The sequence below is a fragment of the Arvicola amphibius genome, chromosome 2 (genome assembly GCF_903992535.2).
Source record: "Arvicola amphibius chromosome 2, mArvAmp1.2, whole genome shotgun sequence".
In the NCBI taxonomy this organism is placed as follows: domain Eukaryota; kingdom Metazoa; phylum Chordata; class Mammalia; order Rodentia; family Cricetidae; genus Arvicola; species Arvicola amphibius.
In genome coordinates this window covers 159,055,614-159,072,725 of record NC_052048.2, presented here as the reverse complement: position 1 = coordinate 159,072,725, position 17,112 = coordinate 159,055,614, and positions in this window count along the sequence as shown.

Sequence of the window (17,112 nt, the reverse complement as noted above, 5' to 3'; positions counted from 1 at the left end):
ATAAAGGCTAAGAAAATTGACACAGGATCCATTCTTTTGCTGTGTACAAGAAACACACTTTAATTTCAAAGATAGACATAACCACAGAGAAAAGGGTTGGGAAAATGCTTTCCAATCAAATGGACTTAAGAAACAAGCTAATGTAACTTTTCTAATATCTAACAAACAATATTTCACACTAAGGTTAATTAAAAGAGATGGAGAAGGACATTTCATACTCTTCAAGGAAAACATTTATCAAGATGAAGTCTCAATTACGAACATTTGTGCCAAAAACACAAGGGCACACATTCATAAAAGAAACATTATTAAATCTTAATTCACACAACAAACCATACCAATAGTGGAGAACTTCAATACCTCACTCTCACCAATAGACAGTCCTACCAGACAGAAACTTAGAGAAATAAAGGAACTAACAGATGTTGAGACTCAAATGAGTTCACAAATATATATAACTTCTTCTCAACACCTCATGGAATCTTCTCTAAAATTGAGCACATAATTGTTCACAAAGCAAATTTCAATAGATACAAAATTTGAAATAACCCCATGTATCTTATCAGATTACCACAGCTTAAAGTTAGAAAACTACAAAAACACAAATTTCAGAATACTTACAAACTCGTGGAAACTGAATGATGCTCAACTGAATAACCACTGGGTCAAGGAAGAAATAAAGAAAGAAACTAAACACTTCCTAGAATTCAATGAAAATGAATTCATAACATGTCCAAACTTATGAGACACTATGAAAGCAGTGCTAGGGGAAGTTCATAGCACTAAGTGCCTACATAAAGCATTTGTAGAAATTAACTTAACAGTACACCTAAAAACTATAGAACAAAAAGAAGCCAATTCCCCCAAGAGGAGTAAATAACAGGAAATAATCAAATTGAAGTCTGAAATCAATAAAAATAGAAACAAAAAGAACAATACAAAGAGTTAATAAAACAAAGATTTGGTTCTTTGAAAAATCAATAAGATAGACAAACTCTTATCCAAAATAACCAAAAAGCAGAATATCCAAATTAACAAATTCAGAAATAAAAAGGGAAATATAATGACAGAGACTGAGAAAATGCAGAGAATCATCAGGTCATTCTTCAAAAACCTGTACTCCACAATATTGGAAAATCTAAAAAAAGCAAAAATTTCTGGATAGATACCACATACCAAAATTAAATCAAGACAAGATTGTTGTTGGAGGCCACTTGTTTATTTCCCAGCGATCCAGACTCAAAATAATCATACAAAACTATATTATTTGCAATACCGTTTGGCCTATTAGCTTATGCACATTTCTAGCTTCTTATTGGCTAGTTTTTACATCTTAATTTAACCCATTTTTATTAATCTGTGTATTGTCATGTGGCTGTGACTTACCAGGTAAAGTTTCATCCAGGATCCTGCATTGGTCTCTGGGCAGGGCTACATGGCTTCTCTCTTACTCTGCCTTCTTTTTCCCAGCATTCAGTTTAGTTTGGCCTGCCTAACTCTACTTTGCCCTATCAGGCCAAGCCAGTTTCCTTATTCATTAATCAATAAAAGCAACACATATACAGAAGAATTTCCCCCACCACGCTCAAAACAATTTAATTAGACTTATAACCCCTAAAGAAATAGAAGCAGTTATTAAAAGTCTCACAACAACAACAACAAAGCACAGGGCAGATAGTTTCAGTGAAGAATTCTACCAGAAATTCAAAAAGGAGCTAATAACAATACTCCTCAAATTATCTACACAATAGAAACAGAAAGAACATCACAAAGCTGTTTTTATAGGCTACAGTCACTCTGATACCCTAAACCAAACAAACATGCAACAAAGACAAGTCTCACTCATGAACATTGATTCAAAAGTATTGAATAAAATACTGGAAAACCGAATCTAAGAACACATCAGAAAAATCATCTAGCATGATCAAGCAGGCTTCATCCTAGAGATGCAGGGATGGTTCAAAATATGAAAATCTGCCAGTGTGGTCCACCATATAAGCAAACTGAAAGCAAAACAAACAAACAAACAAATGAACGAACAAAATGGTTCAAAATATGAAAATCTGCCAGTGTGGTCCACCATATAAGCAAACTGAAAGCAAAACAAACAAACAAACAAATGAACGAACAAACCAACAAACAAACAAACAAAAACCCCACATGATCATATCATGAAATACAGTAAAAATCTTTGAAGAAATCCAACACTCTTTTATGGTAAAGGTCTTGGAGAGATCAGAAATAAAAGCAAAATACCAAAACATAATAAATGCAGTATGAAGCAAGCCAATAGCCAACATCAAATTAAATGGAAAGAAACTCAAAGTGACTTCACTAAAATCAGGAACAAGACAAGTCTGTCTACTCTTTCCATGTCTATTCAGTATAGTACTGAAAGGTCTAGCTAGAGCAATAAGACAACAAAAGGAGATCAAGGGAATACTAATTGGAAAGGAAGGAATCTAAGTTTCACTATTTTCAGATATATATATATATATATATATATATATATATATATATATATATATATATCTGAAACATACATGTAAGTACAAAAATTCTACCAGGCAACTATTACAGCTGACAAACACCTTCAGTAATGTTACACAATACAAGATTAATTCAAATTAATTCAAACTAAAGAATCAGTAGCCCTCCTACATACAAATGTTAAATGGGATGAGAAACATTACCCTTTACAAGAGCCACAGTTAGTATAAAATGTCTTGGGGTAATGCTAACCAAACAAGTGAAGGACCATTTTTATAAGAACTTTAAGTTGTTGAAGAAGATATGAGAAAATGGAAAGATCTCTGATGTTCTTGGATAGGTAGGATCAACACAGCCAAAAATGGCTGTCTTGCTGAACACAATCTACAGATTCAATGCAATCCCCATCAACATCTCAGCACAATTCCTCACAGACCTGGAAAAAACAATATTGACTTTCACATGGAAACACAAAACAAACAAATAAGACTACAGTGTAGCAAAAACAATCTTGTATAGTAAAGGAATTTCTGAAAGCATCACCATCCTTGACTTCAAGATCTGCTATAGAGCCATAGTAATGAAAACAGCTTGGTTTTGGTATAAAACCATACACATGGGTTAATGGAATTTGATCAAAGACCTTGACATTATTCTACACATCTATGAACACCTGATTTTTGAAAAAGAAACCAAAATTATCTGATGGATAAAAAAACCCAACTTAAACAAATAGTGCTGGTATAACTGGATATAGACATGTAGAATAATGCAAATAGATTATTATCTATCAGTGTGCAAAAAAACCCCATCAAGTCCAACTGTATCAAAGACCTGAACATAAATCCAATTACACTAAACCTAGTAGAATAGACCATGGGGAAAAGTCTTGAGCACATTGGCACAGGAGACCACTTCCTATATATAACACCAGTATCACAGACATTGAGAGCAACAATTAATAAATGGGACCTCCTGAAACTGAACATTTTCTGTAAGGTGAAGGACATGGTAAATGAGACAAAACAGTATCCTACAAAATGGGAAAATATTTTTAATAACCCCACATCTGATAGAGGATTGATTTCTAAACTAAATAAAGAACTCAAGAAACCAGTCATGAAAATACCAAATGATCCAATTTAAAAATGAGGACTAGATAGAAACAGAGAATTCTCAACAGAATAATCTCAAATAGCCATAAGACATTAAAAGAATTGCACAGCACCCTTAATCATCAGGTCAATTCAAATCTAAATGATTCCGATACCATCTTACACCTGTCAGAAGCTTTAAGATCAAAATTACTGATGACAGTTTTTGTTGTAGAGAATGTGGAGTAAGGGCGACATTCCTTCACTACTGGTGGGAGTGCAAACTTGTACAGCCACTATTATAATAGTATTATTATCCTATAGCAGCATTGTTTGTAGTAGCCAGAACCTGACCACAACCTAGATGCCCCTCAACTGAAGAATGGATAAAGAAAATGTAATACATGTACACAACAGAGTATTACTCATCTATAAAAACCAATGACAATGATATCATGACATTTGCTTGCAAATGGACAGAAGTAGAAAAAAAATATCATCCTGAGCAAGGTAACCCAGACCCAGAAATATAGACATGGTACGTACTCCTCACAAGTGCATATTAGATTTAAAGCAAAGAATAACCAGGGTAAAAGCACATTCCCAGAGAAGCTAAGTAACAAGGAGGACCCTATGAGACAGGCATGGATTTACCTAGTAAGGGGAAATGGACAAGATCTTCTGGGTAAACCAGGGGGCAACCAGGAGGGATGAGAACATGAAGCAAATTGATTGTTAATTTGAGGGATGGATGATGACATGGGAGAGCAGTGAAAGACTTAATAGAGGGAGCCATTATAGGGTTTGGGAGAAACCTGGTGGTAGGGAATTTCCCAGAATTTCACAAGGATGAGCCCTCTTAAGACTGCTAGCAATATCAGAAAGGGTGCCTGAACTGGCTTTCTCCTGTAATCAGATTGGTGATTACTCTGATTGTCATCGTTGAACCTTTGACTAGTAAGTGATGGAAGTAGGTGCAGAGATTCACATCCAAGCACTGGATGGAGTTAAGAAAATCCAATCAAAGAGAGGGATGATGGATTAAATGAGCAACGGGGACGGTCAAGATGATAATGGGGAAACTCACATAAACAACTAGTGAGAGTTCATGGATTCTGGACCAACAGCTGGGAAGCCTGTATGGGACTGAACTAGGTCTTCTGTATGTGGGTGACAGTTGTGTGGCTTAGTCTGTCTGTGGATCAACTGTTGGTCAGACAAGGATCTATTCCTGGTGCAGGAGCTGGTTCTGAAGTCCATTTCATCTGGTCAGATGCCTTGCTCAGCCTTGATACAGTGGGGAGGGGCTTGGTCCTGCTTCAGTTTGATGTGCCAGGCTTTGTTGACTCCCCATGGAAGGCCTTACCCTTTCTGAGAAGTAGATGGGTGGGTGACGGGAGGATGGAGTAGAAGGAGGGGAGGGAGCAGAAACTGTGGTTGGTATGTGAAACAAATAAAGGAATTTAAAAAAAGCTGAAAAAAAGAATGAAGGGATCAATGCAGGGAGTTAGAACCAATATACATGCAAACCAAGTTCCCTGGTAAACCTCTCTGCCGATACAGAAATCCAAATAAGACCAAATCAAACTAAATTTAAATAGGCTCAGTTTTAATGGATGCCAGCGTTCCCAGGTAGCACTCCAGGAAAACATGAAGAAGGTGAAGGTAAAACAGGAAGATTGCATGTTTGTTCTCTGGGGGGGGGGGGCATTTTAAATAGCCTGTAGGAGTGCTCTTGACCCTTCCTAGGGAGAGGTCACTGTTTGGCAAGCTTTCTTGGAGGTGGAGTCTGGACTGTGGCAACTTCCAAGGGAGGGGGCTTGGAACTTTCCACCAAGCATTCCGGACTCCTTGTATATATGGATGCCAAGGGGCTGGGTTGATGCATCCAACCGAACATTACAGACTCTTTTTGCATAGGATGTTAGGAGCTAATGAGACACTTTCAACCAAGCATTCCCCTTTATCCAAGGGGAAAACTTTGGATAAAGGGGTGTCTACTCAAGTCTGGCTATTTCCTGTGGGCATGGGGTGATGTGGGAGAGGGGAGCATTTGGAGTTGGTGGGCTCATGCTCAGTAAGAGGTGTGGCTGGAGAGGCATCTGTTTTTCTGCTATCTTGGAGACATCAGGCGTTTGTTTTGGGGGGTAGATGAGAAAGCAGATGCCTAGGAGAAAATTTATTTTTTGTTCTTAGCACTATGAATGAGATTAGCCATAGGAAGGGTCATTAACTGTCAGAAAAAAATTGGGACAGAGAAGTACCCTCATTGTACAGGAGAGGCACTGGTGAATAAGTGAGACATGAGAGCATATATGCCCTGGTATCTTTTAAGATACATTTAAAACCTGTTAATCCTGAACAATGAAGCCTGTGAAAGAGGCACTCCTGATTGTATTTTTAGCAGTAAACTTAACAAATGAGGTAGGAGTACCAGTACCTTAAGTCATCAAATGCCATTAGACAGATCTGGGCAGGATAAAAAAACCAAAAAAAAAAAAATGAGAAAGTTCTGTATTATAGCAGGCAATCCCAAGTCTCTCTGTAGTCTTTGGAGAACACCAGCCTTAGAAGCAGTGCTTGTCCTTAGATGCTGAGTACAAGAGGCCCAAATATTTTTTATGGGGAGGAAGGAGGAAGATTTTGTCTACCTATCTTGGCAGGATAAGATGATTGATCCCCAGGTATAGCATCCAGGAAGCTGATGAGGTGGAAGGCCACTTTTTGCTGTATGGATGGAAGGTCTTTTGTAACCATGTCTCTTCTTGGAAGAGCTATAGGATGCTGCAGGACCTGGCACTGTCTCTGTGTTAGAAGCTCTTTTGTTAAATGCCATACTCTCAGATCTGTAAAGGCACTTGAGAATTGGGTACCATTACCTGTTAAGTATATCTAAATTAGACATATAAGTTGAACTTAGACCTGTACTTTACCTGATTAGTTATAACTTGCCAATGATAGTAAATTTAAGATTAAAAGGAATATTTTAGAAAGCTTAAGATTATTGTAGGCAGAATGTCTCCTTGATAGATCCAGCACATGTGGGTACTCTTACTAAAGATGGAGCTGAGGTCAAAATGGTGGCTATCCACATGCTTATATTTTTCTAGAGCTATTGTGATCTGGAGTTATAAGTTTTACAGATCTTAAAACATGGACACATACACACAGAGAAATAAGACAAGCATACTATGGAAATAAACACACATACACACATAAAAGCATAGTGTGGCCACATTACTTTAACACAGAGACAAAACTTTTTTAGGAACCTGTGTCAGCTGACCAACTTAATAATCCTAGTGTAGATAGGTGGCAGAAGCCAAGGAAGCACACAGGTGGTCCCATTAAGGCAGATTAACAGATTTTGCAAGAGAAAAGAGAAATATAAGGAAGGAACACCTATACAGCTTTGGAGCAGAAAGAATCCCGCCTCAGAGAGGATTGCCTCTTTTAGTCATTTTGGGAGTCCAGCAAAGGCCACGATTTCAACAGACTATCTGACAAATGTATGGGCCCTAGGGCCATGTACTTGAAAAAGGGAAACTCATCCAGATGAAGCTGATCTTAGCCTGGCAGAGAGCATGGGCAGGAAGGGCATTTACCAACACATAGTCCTGGACCAATGGAAAAAGCAGCCCATCTCAGTGGGACCTCCAGATGTAAAGTTTTTCTGGTCCAGTAAACTCTCTGCCAATGTACTAATCCAAATCAGACCAAATAAAACTGAATTAAGAAAAGGCCCAGGTTTAATGTATGACAGCACTCCTCTGTGGCTCTCTGTGAAAACACAGAAGGGGGTAGAAAATCAAGAAGACCATGTGCTTGTTCTCGGGGGGTGGGCAGTTTAAATATCCTATGGGAATGGTCTTGACCCTCCCTGGGAAGGGGTCACCATTTGGTGGGCTTTCTTGGAGGTAGAGTCTGGACTGTGGCAACTTCCAGGGCAGGGGGCTTGTAACTTTCCACCAAACAGGAGGTACTATAAAACAAGAGCATGAAACAGTAGAGAGCATCCTTAAAAGGAGGCTTCTGTGGCAGTGTTATTTATACTTGGATTTGGAGACATTATAATATCCAGCATATAGGTAGAAATCCTTACCATTTATGCCTCCCAAAGTATGAATGGGTTTGTGATCCCAGGGACATAGAAGCATAAATTGTGATTACCTCCCATTTTACAATTATATTTCTAATGGGGGTCTTCTTATTCCCAAATTCTATTTGGGCTGCAATCCCATATAGTTGGGAGGTCTAGGGTATAAGTGTAAACAACAGAGGAGTGATCACATTGGGAATGGTGGAATTAAAGAAATTATATAAGCAAAGGCTTATAGAAACCAGACATATTGGAGTCAGAAATGGAATAATGGGGATGCAAGCAGTCATGGCAAATGTGGTCCTAACTTCAAGGTGTTTGAATTTTGCCCCAGTTGGAAAGGGCTTTAGCACCTTACTTGAGCCAATAGGATCTAAGGGCTTGGTGGTAGAAGTTATAAATATCTGGTTACTGAACACAATCACATAGTCCCTTCTTAGGGCATAGATTCAAATTCCCCATATTTGTCCTGTCTTCCATACAATACTTATTCCATTTTAACTGTAACCTGGACAGGGTTCCTGTATACTAACCCCCCAGTTTTACCTGCTATTATCTGGAATTCAATAAGTATCTTTGTTTACCCAAGGGGTCAGATTTTCATAGGCCCATGATATACGAATTTAGTATTCTTTTAATTATAATCTGAGATTTTTCAGATATGCTGAAAAAAGTCTCTACTCAAGATGAGAAAGTATCTATGAAGGCTTACAAGTAATAGTAACCATATTGTCTGTCTTTTATTTCTGTTAAGTCCAACTCTCACATCTCTCCTGGGACTTGGCATCTCAGTTGTTGCCCTGAAAAAGAAAACTTGGGGATTGATGAGCGTGAGACCAAGCCTTTTATTTCCCACAATATCTTGAGCACTTTTATTTAGATTTGTGTAAAGAAATCCCTTTGAAGCACTGAGCTGTGTTCCAAAATCTAGTAAAAGAGAGGGAAGAACAATAATATGAACAAAGGGGCAAAAACCATGATGGGGATACCTATTAAAATAGCTTACCTCAGCTAATGGGAACTTACTGACTCCATACTGACAGCAGGAGAACCAGCATAGGAACGAGCTAGGCCTTCTGAATGTGGGTGGCAGTTGTACGGCAGGAAGAGTCTGTGGGGACACTGACAGTTGTGGCCAGGATATGTCTTTTCTGTTTGAACTATCTTTTGAGAGCCCATTCTCATTGGAGGGATACTATGCTCAGCCTTGGTACAGTGGGAAGGGCCTTATTCCTGCCTCAAAACAATGTTTTAGACTTTGCTAATACCACATAGGAACCCTTACCCTGTGTGAAGAATGGATGGGGATAGGATGAGGGGAAGGTAGAGGAAATAGGAGGAGAGGAGGGATTGGGAACATAAAATTTTAATTAAATACTACTACTACTACTACTACTACTACTACTACTACTATAATGAAAGAAATCCCTTTGAGCCAGTTTAGTGCAAATATTGGTGCATACATGTGTTTGCTGCCATTCCTGTCCTATAACTTGAGACAGGATGGATCTTCCATCTTCAATTCAAAACCATCTATGGGCATCCCTTTGGCTTTTAGTGCCTTGAATAAGTTTAATTCCTATGGTGTATAGAAAAGTTCTAGGGAAGGAAATGAAGAATCACAAAGGGTAGAATTTCTAATGGTTTTATTTTTGTTAAGGTGATTTCTGTTAATAAAGAGCTGAATGGCCAATAGCTAGACAGGAGTAGATATGTGGGATTTCTCGGAACAAAGAGGAAGTAGAGATGAATCTAGGTCTGGAGACACCAGCAAGACACTGTAGAAGTTGAACATACAATACAAAGGAGAGGTAACTGAGTCACATTGTAGAATTAATAAAAAATAGTTTAATTTAAGTTATAAGAGCTAGTTGGAGCAAAGACTAAATTAAGGCCCCAAGCTTCTATAATAAGCCTCAGTGCCATTATTTGTGAGCTGGTGACCCAAAGAAAAGTCTGACTACACAGAGGGCCCCTTGTAGAGCTAATATTTCCTCTTTGTTTTTAATGCCTCTTTCATTTGATGTTAGAATTCTGTTTTCACAGTATAGGACCACACAGACATGGGAAGTAGCAAAGCCATGACTGTCTATGTAGATATTGATATCATTCTTTAGCCCATCAAAGGACTTGTATTAACATTACATTCTCAGCTTTTGTTCTGGGAAGCATGTTCTAGGGCTTTTGCACAGAGGACCTGATCTTGAGTCACCACTGTGTTTCTGATGTAGCTACTCCCATCTTCAAATAATAGAACTTCCACATTTGGGAGAAGGTAATCTCTCAGTTCCCACCTTTTCTCATTGAGAGTACTCACAGTTTCAACGCAGTCAAATATGGCCAGCTTCAGACATTGTCTGAAAGGAAGGTGGCTGGGTTCAACACTTCTACCTTATGGATGGCCACTCTTGGACATTCCAGTAGCAACAGTAGATATTAGGTGGTCCTTGCATTTGAAACCCACCTGTCGGGTACAGACCTTCACTGTGGGTATGACTACACAGAGTGCTACCTAATAAATTGAACATCCTGGCCCTCAGACAGTTTTGATATTTCTTTAACTGGGATTGCAGTAGCAATGATTGCCCTCAAACAGTTAGTGATTGCCATAATGAATCTAGTATCCATGGTAGGAGACAGTGTTCAGGCAAACCTGTGTTTTCTTGGCAGAAACTTTGAAACCCAACAAGTCCAATTCCTCTAATAAGATTTCAGAGGCTCGTGCACAGTCCTCCAGAGTATCTTCCGTAAGTCACAGGTAATCAGCATATTGTGACAATATTTCCTATAAGTATGACCTTATAGTATAAGGAAAGGGATCAGGTCTCTCCTCAGGGCTTCATCAAACAGAGTTGGTGAATTCAGGATTCCCTGTGGCAGCCATGTCCAAGTTAATTGACCAATGAAGGTTAATTGCCCATCTGTGTCAATGCAATCAAAAGTAAACATAGGCTGGTTCACCTTGACAGCAGGCCACAAGAAGGAATCCTTCAGATCAAAACAGTATAAATCTTTTTATTAGGATCCAGTTTACTGAGGAGAGTATTAAAGTTAAGCATGATGGGATGATAATAAACACCCACTTCTTGATCTCCCTTAAGTTGTAAACTTGGTAAAATTTACAAGAAGTAAGCTTTAGAAAAGGCAAAAGAGGTGTACTCTAAGGGAAATGACAAGGAACAAGAATTCTGGACTCCCAAAGATAGTTGATATGTTTCACCATACCTTGTCTAGCTTGAAGATTTGTAGAATACATGTGAGACAGAATTGGTTAATTGGATTAGCATCGGAGGGTACGATCTTGCTAAACCTGGGTCTATTAGTCTCTGCCCAAACTTTTTAAATCTAAACTTTCTGTTGTTCTAAAAATGAAGAAGCAGTATCTTTGCAGTTTTCCAGAAAGAGGAGGGCATTCAGGTACTAGAAGAAAGGACTGAATCACAGCACCATTGACCAAGTCTGTTTAGATGCGCACCTTCCTGGACCTGGATGGAGGGGGTTGGATATTGGACTTCCCGCAGGGCCCCTGACTGCTCCTTGGACTGGCAAGGGAGGGGGAGGGGAGTTATGGGAGGGGGAGGGAAATGGGAGGTGGGGAAAAGGCAGAAATTTTTAATAATAATAATAATAATAATTATTATTATTATTATTAATAGTAATAATAATAAATAAAAAGACATTGGCCAAAAACAACTTCTTTATTAACCAATGGCAATAAAACATATTCGCAGCATACAGAGAGAAATCCCACATCACCTCCCCTTTTCGGTCTAAATAAAAAAATGTTTTAACTTTAACATAATTAAATTACATATAATAAAACAGGAATAAAGCAAGAATTATAATTACAATGATTTTATCTACTTTATCTTTTATAATAACTAAGAGAAACTATAACTATAACTCTTTTCTTCAACTCCATTAAAGACTCCAGATATTAGGATATAATATTACCTAAGTATATAGGAAGTGCATTGTAAACAACTTTCAAAACTTAGCAATTGACAGAGACATCTTACTGCCTGGATAGTCATCCAAAGTTCTTCTGTAATGTTGTGGGCACCTACCTTTCTTCATCTTACTGGCTTATAGTATCTGGCAGATTTTTCCAGGAAGCAAGAAATTTCAAAGAGAGTTCCACTTTTATTGGCAGTTTTTCAGTCACTTTCTTCTGTGTCTTGCAGAAAGTCTTGCTGGCTCTTTCATGAAGGAGGAGCCTTGCCTTGCAGGACCATCTCACATTTAGGCAAGTTCATCAGTCATCTCTCAGTGGGTCCCGCATGTCCAGTTCACACAACATAGCAACAAGCTGTCCAAAACAAGCAGTTTCTTTCACAAATTGTCAACGAACTTCATAAGGAGCCTCTTTGATGCCCATCATTCTCTTGAAGTAGATAGATGCTTCCAGGAGCAGATATGCTCACTGTCATGAAAAGTCCTAAGTCCTTAAAACATTTTAAATGCCACATACTATAGTGTTTGAAAGATCTGAAGAATATCTATCCATTTGAAATATATCTTTCTACATGTAGAATACATAACTAACATGACTACAAGCTCGACTATAATAGATGACTCTATATTAACCTATATTTCTTAATTATATATTACACACTTAAATGGGCTGCACAAGCATAATACCTTAATCAAGAGTAGAAATGTACATATAAAAATAGCCTTAAATTTGTATCAATAAAACAAGATCCATACAACTTTAGAGTTCATACTATAAACAAGAAACTCAATCAGAAGAGGAGAGCGTGGTAACCCAGAGACCAAATAAAAGACAGAATCATTGGCAAATTTCAACAAGTTGAGGTGCATCAGCAAGAGAGAGATATTCTGCTCAACAGTTTGCAAGCAATATGGGCATCATAAAGCCTAACATACCTGTGTTGATTTAGCATGGATGGGCTATATGAAGCACCTGAGCAGTGAAGCCAGCTAAATTCATTCATGTCACCAGATATATTACTGCTAGGAGCATCGTGAACATGTATATTATTGACATTAAAAAACTCTATAGTGTTTCTGAAGTAATTCAATGCTATATAAATATTTTAATGTAGTCGGTATCAGTGACATTTCAGATAAAATAGATTGACAGAGATTATTTCTAATTTTTTATAAGTGATATTTTGCTTTGGATGTTACATATATTCTTTTGTGATACAGTTCCTATTTTTTACACACTAATGAGCTCTTCAAATAAGTAGCACCCAGAAATCCTAAACATCTAATATTTGTAGTACTTACCCATGTAAGGTAAAAATTTTGTTTGCATTCTTAATACTGATTATGGAAATATTTCATTCTGTTCACTATATGATTGTATCACTTTCTTTCTTAATGATGTGCTTTTAATATAAGATTCAAATGGCCTGCATGTCTAACGATTTATAGGTCCCTCTTGTTTGGTTTGAAGTGTCACCTGAGTCCCTGACATTCATTTTGGAATGTTTGATGGAAAGTTCAGTTTCAAGATCTCTCCCCTGGGAGTTGCCTCAGTCCAAACTCCCCTTCCAAGAAAGCTTGACAAACAGTGACTCCTCTCCAGGGAGGGTAACAAGCACTCCCACAGGTTATTTAAATTGTCCCCCAGAAAACAAACATGTGGTCTTTCTGGTTTTTCTTCCTCCTCTCTGTGTGTTCCCAGAGGGCCACCAAGTAGTGCTAGCACCTATTAAACCTAGGTCTTTTAAAATACTTTTTGATTTGGTCTGATTTGGATTGTTGTGTTGGCAGAGAGGCTTATTGAGCCAAAAAAATCTTTACATCTGGAGGTCCCACCAGGGAACTGTTTTCTTTCACTGGTCCCAAGGCTATGTGTTGGAAAACGCCCTTCACACCTGAGTTCTCCATCAGGCTAAGATTGGCTTTGTCCGGAGGAGTTCCAGTTTATCAAGTCCATGCCACTAGAGCTCAAGGCCTACTCATTGTTGGGCAGTCTGTTGAAGTCGTGACCTGCACCAGACCCCTGACCTGGCAAGTCAGACCTCTCTGTCATGGGGTTCTGTTGAATGGAGAACTCTGTCCATGGAGTCCTTAAACCCCTATGTTTTTTGACTCAAGGGTCTTATCACAGTGGATGCACTGTGGTAGGCTTTGGGTGAGTCCCAGTTCCTGGCATACACTTGTAAAAATGGGTGCTTGCAATTTGAAGATCCTCTACCATACCTGGGCTGCCTTCTACATAATCTTTATAAATTGGGACTGTCCAGTACTATCTATCCCAAACGGCTAATCTTTCTGTGCATTAAGATCTGGCCTCAATATGACCTTGACAATGTGACATGACGGCCACTGGAGGAAAGTCTTAAATTTTCCATCCTTCCTGATGGGGGATAAGTGGGCAGAACTCTCATATGTCCTTGGTTTCTGAGCACTGAGATCCTGTCTCTTCCTCAGTAGCCAGGGTCTTACATCACCAGTTTTAGTCACCAGTGTCATGGTGCCTCCAGATTCCTGACTATCTTGGAATTGGAACCCTGAAAGTTCCACCATGACCATGCTGCCAGAGACACTCTCCCCTCCCCCACTCCGTCAAACTCTGACTACCCAACCCTCTCCTGTGAGGCAATATCTTCCACATTCTTCTACCTACTCACTCCTTCCTACCCCCTCCCCAGCCAAAGAGTAGATTGAAGGCCAACTTCCTCTTCCTTACCTACCTTACTCCCTTCCCCTTCCTCCTACTGCCCCTCCCCACCTTTCCAGGTCACAAACCACCTCTTAGACTCCTTCTACATGATGGTATAACCCCTCCCAATGTTTCTCTGTCTCCTCTTGTACCAGGTCTCACCACTCACCTGACCTTCTCTTCCCTCTCCAGGATGTAGGTGGAGCTGATGGTATTCTTAAAGCCCACATTCCCTTCTTTTTTCCAGACCTCACACAATTAGAAAAGTGGTTGGGTTCCTTCTCTGCTAATCCTTCTGCTTATATTAAAGAGGTTCACTATCTGTCTCAGGCCTGTGATTCAACCTGGCATGATCTCTAAGCAATCCAGACCTCTACTCTCATGCCTGAAGAGTGAAGTAGAATTCATGCAGCAGCTAGACAGCAAGCAGATCAGACCCTCATAGTCGACAATACAGTCCCTGTTTGGGGAATTGGCCATGAACCATATTGGGATTATAAACCAGTCCAAAACGGCTGACAGAGGTGGGACATCATGGTCCATTGCCTCCTTCAGGGTACGGAGATGGTATTGGAAAAAGTTGTTAACTTCAACAAACTCTGGAAGATCACACAGCTAGCTGACGAGAACCCATCCATTTTTTTAAGAAATCACTTGCAAAAGACCATGGTTCAATACACTGTAACCAGCCTCCCCACTGGGAGCCACAGCCCTGGCTACCCATTTCATTTCTCAGTCAGCACCAGATATTAGAAAAAATTAAATATAAAAGGCTGAGGAGGGTTCCCAAACTCACATACAGGAATTGGTGTTAATGGCCTTAAAGATTTTAATGCCTGAGAAGAGGAAGCTGAATTCTCCTGACAGACAAAGCTACAGCAGGGAGCTACACTCCAAGCCCAAGCACTAGCTTGTACCGAGGCTACCGGGACACACAGAATGGGGACAAGGGAAGTTGATCACGAGGGTCCATTACGCCAGAGCTGAGCCTAAGTCAACCTCACCAAGAGCCTGCTAAAAATGCGTCCTTAATGGTCATTTGGCACAACAATGTCCTGAGCCTCTGCTGCCTACAAGGCTGTGCCTTAACTGACAGCAGCCTGGACACTGGAAATCACAAAGCCCCCATGAGGGATCATCTTCTATGTCACTCCACGGAGGTCCAGCCTCACAAACACTGGCAAGTGAGACTGTGCCAGCCTTCAAACTGCTCAGACTTGTGGAGGATTGATGTGGCCCAGACTTGGTGACTCCCAGCACCCTCTCCGAGCCTAGGGCAATGCTGCAGGTAGCAGTTCATTTCATTACTCTTCTTTTGTACGCAGGAGCTACCTACTCTGTTTTAACAGAGGAAGGCCACTTGTTGGTTACTCAGAACTGAAATAATCAAATAGATATTTTATTAATTAAATCACTGCTTGGCCTGTTAGCTCTAGCTTCTTATTGGCTAACACTTCCATCTTAAGTTAACCAATCTCCATTAATCTGTGCATCACCACGAGGTCGTGGCCTACCTGCAAAGTTTCAGTGCATCTATCTCTGACAGCAACTCCATGGTTTCTCTGACTCTGCCTTCTTTCTCCCAGCATTCAGATTAGTTTTCCCCACCTACCTCTATTTCCTGCACAGACCCAATACAGTTTCTTTATTAACCTATGGTACTAAGAACTTATACAGGGGAATATACATCACATTCAGGCCCTATGTTCCCCTCACCAATTTCAGTCATGGGGGTAGATGGGACACGCTCCTTCCCACTTATGAGCCTGTCACTCACTGCCCTGCATTCTTTCAGCATTATTCTTTTCTTATTCTTTCTTCGCTATACCTGCTTGCCCGGCACCCCTACTTGGTCAAGATATTTTCAGCCACTTTGGAGCCACACTCACCTTGGCTCCCATACCCTTTCCTGAGTCCCACCTTCTTCTCACCTTAATAGCCTCACAAGTTCTTATGTTAGACTGTCCTGTCCCTACCCTCCCTGATCCAGTAGATCCTATGTATGGGACACTTCCACTCCTGTGCTTTCTATTCACCACCAGCCAGTCCTTATTTGTCTTAAAGACCCATTTTCCTTCTTTTCCAGACCCTGGTTTCCTATTCCTGAATCTCACCACCAGGGTCTTAAACCTATTATCACCCACCTCCTATCTCAAGGACTTTTAATTCCTGTCAACTCACTCTGTAATACACCCATCCTTCCCATGTGTAAGCCCTCTGGCACTTACTGGTTCAAGACCTCCGCCTCATAAAGGAGGCAGTTATTACAATTCACCCAGCGGTTAGCAACCCATACAATCTCCTATATAACGTCCCTCCTGTCACCTCCTACCTTACTGTTCTGGACCTAAAAGATGCCTTCTTTATTGACCCTTTACACCCTGACTTATACTTTCTTTTTGCCTTCACCTGGGAAGACCCTGACTCCTAGTCCTCCAGAAAGCTTACATGGACTGTTCTCCCTCAGAGTTTTCAGGCCAGTCCTCATTTCTCTGGACAAGCTCTGGCTCAGGATCTCTCAAACTTTGACCCTGGTTCTAACACACTTCTTCAGTATGTTGATGATCTCCTTCTCTGCAGTTCCACATTGCCTGTGTCCCAACTGGTCACCTCTGTGCTCCTAAATTTGTTCTGATCCCTTGGATATTGAGTCTCACCAGCTAAGGCTCAGCTATGCTCTCCCATGGTGGTATATTTGGGTGTTCAACTCAGCCTGGGCTCTAAGACCCTCACCTCTGACAGGGTCCAGGTCCTGAGGGATTTACAGCCCTCAACCACAAAGGCTCAGA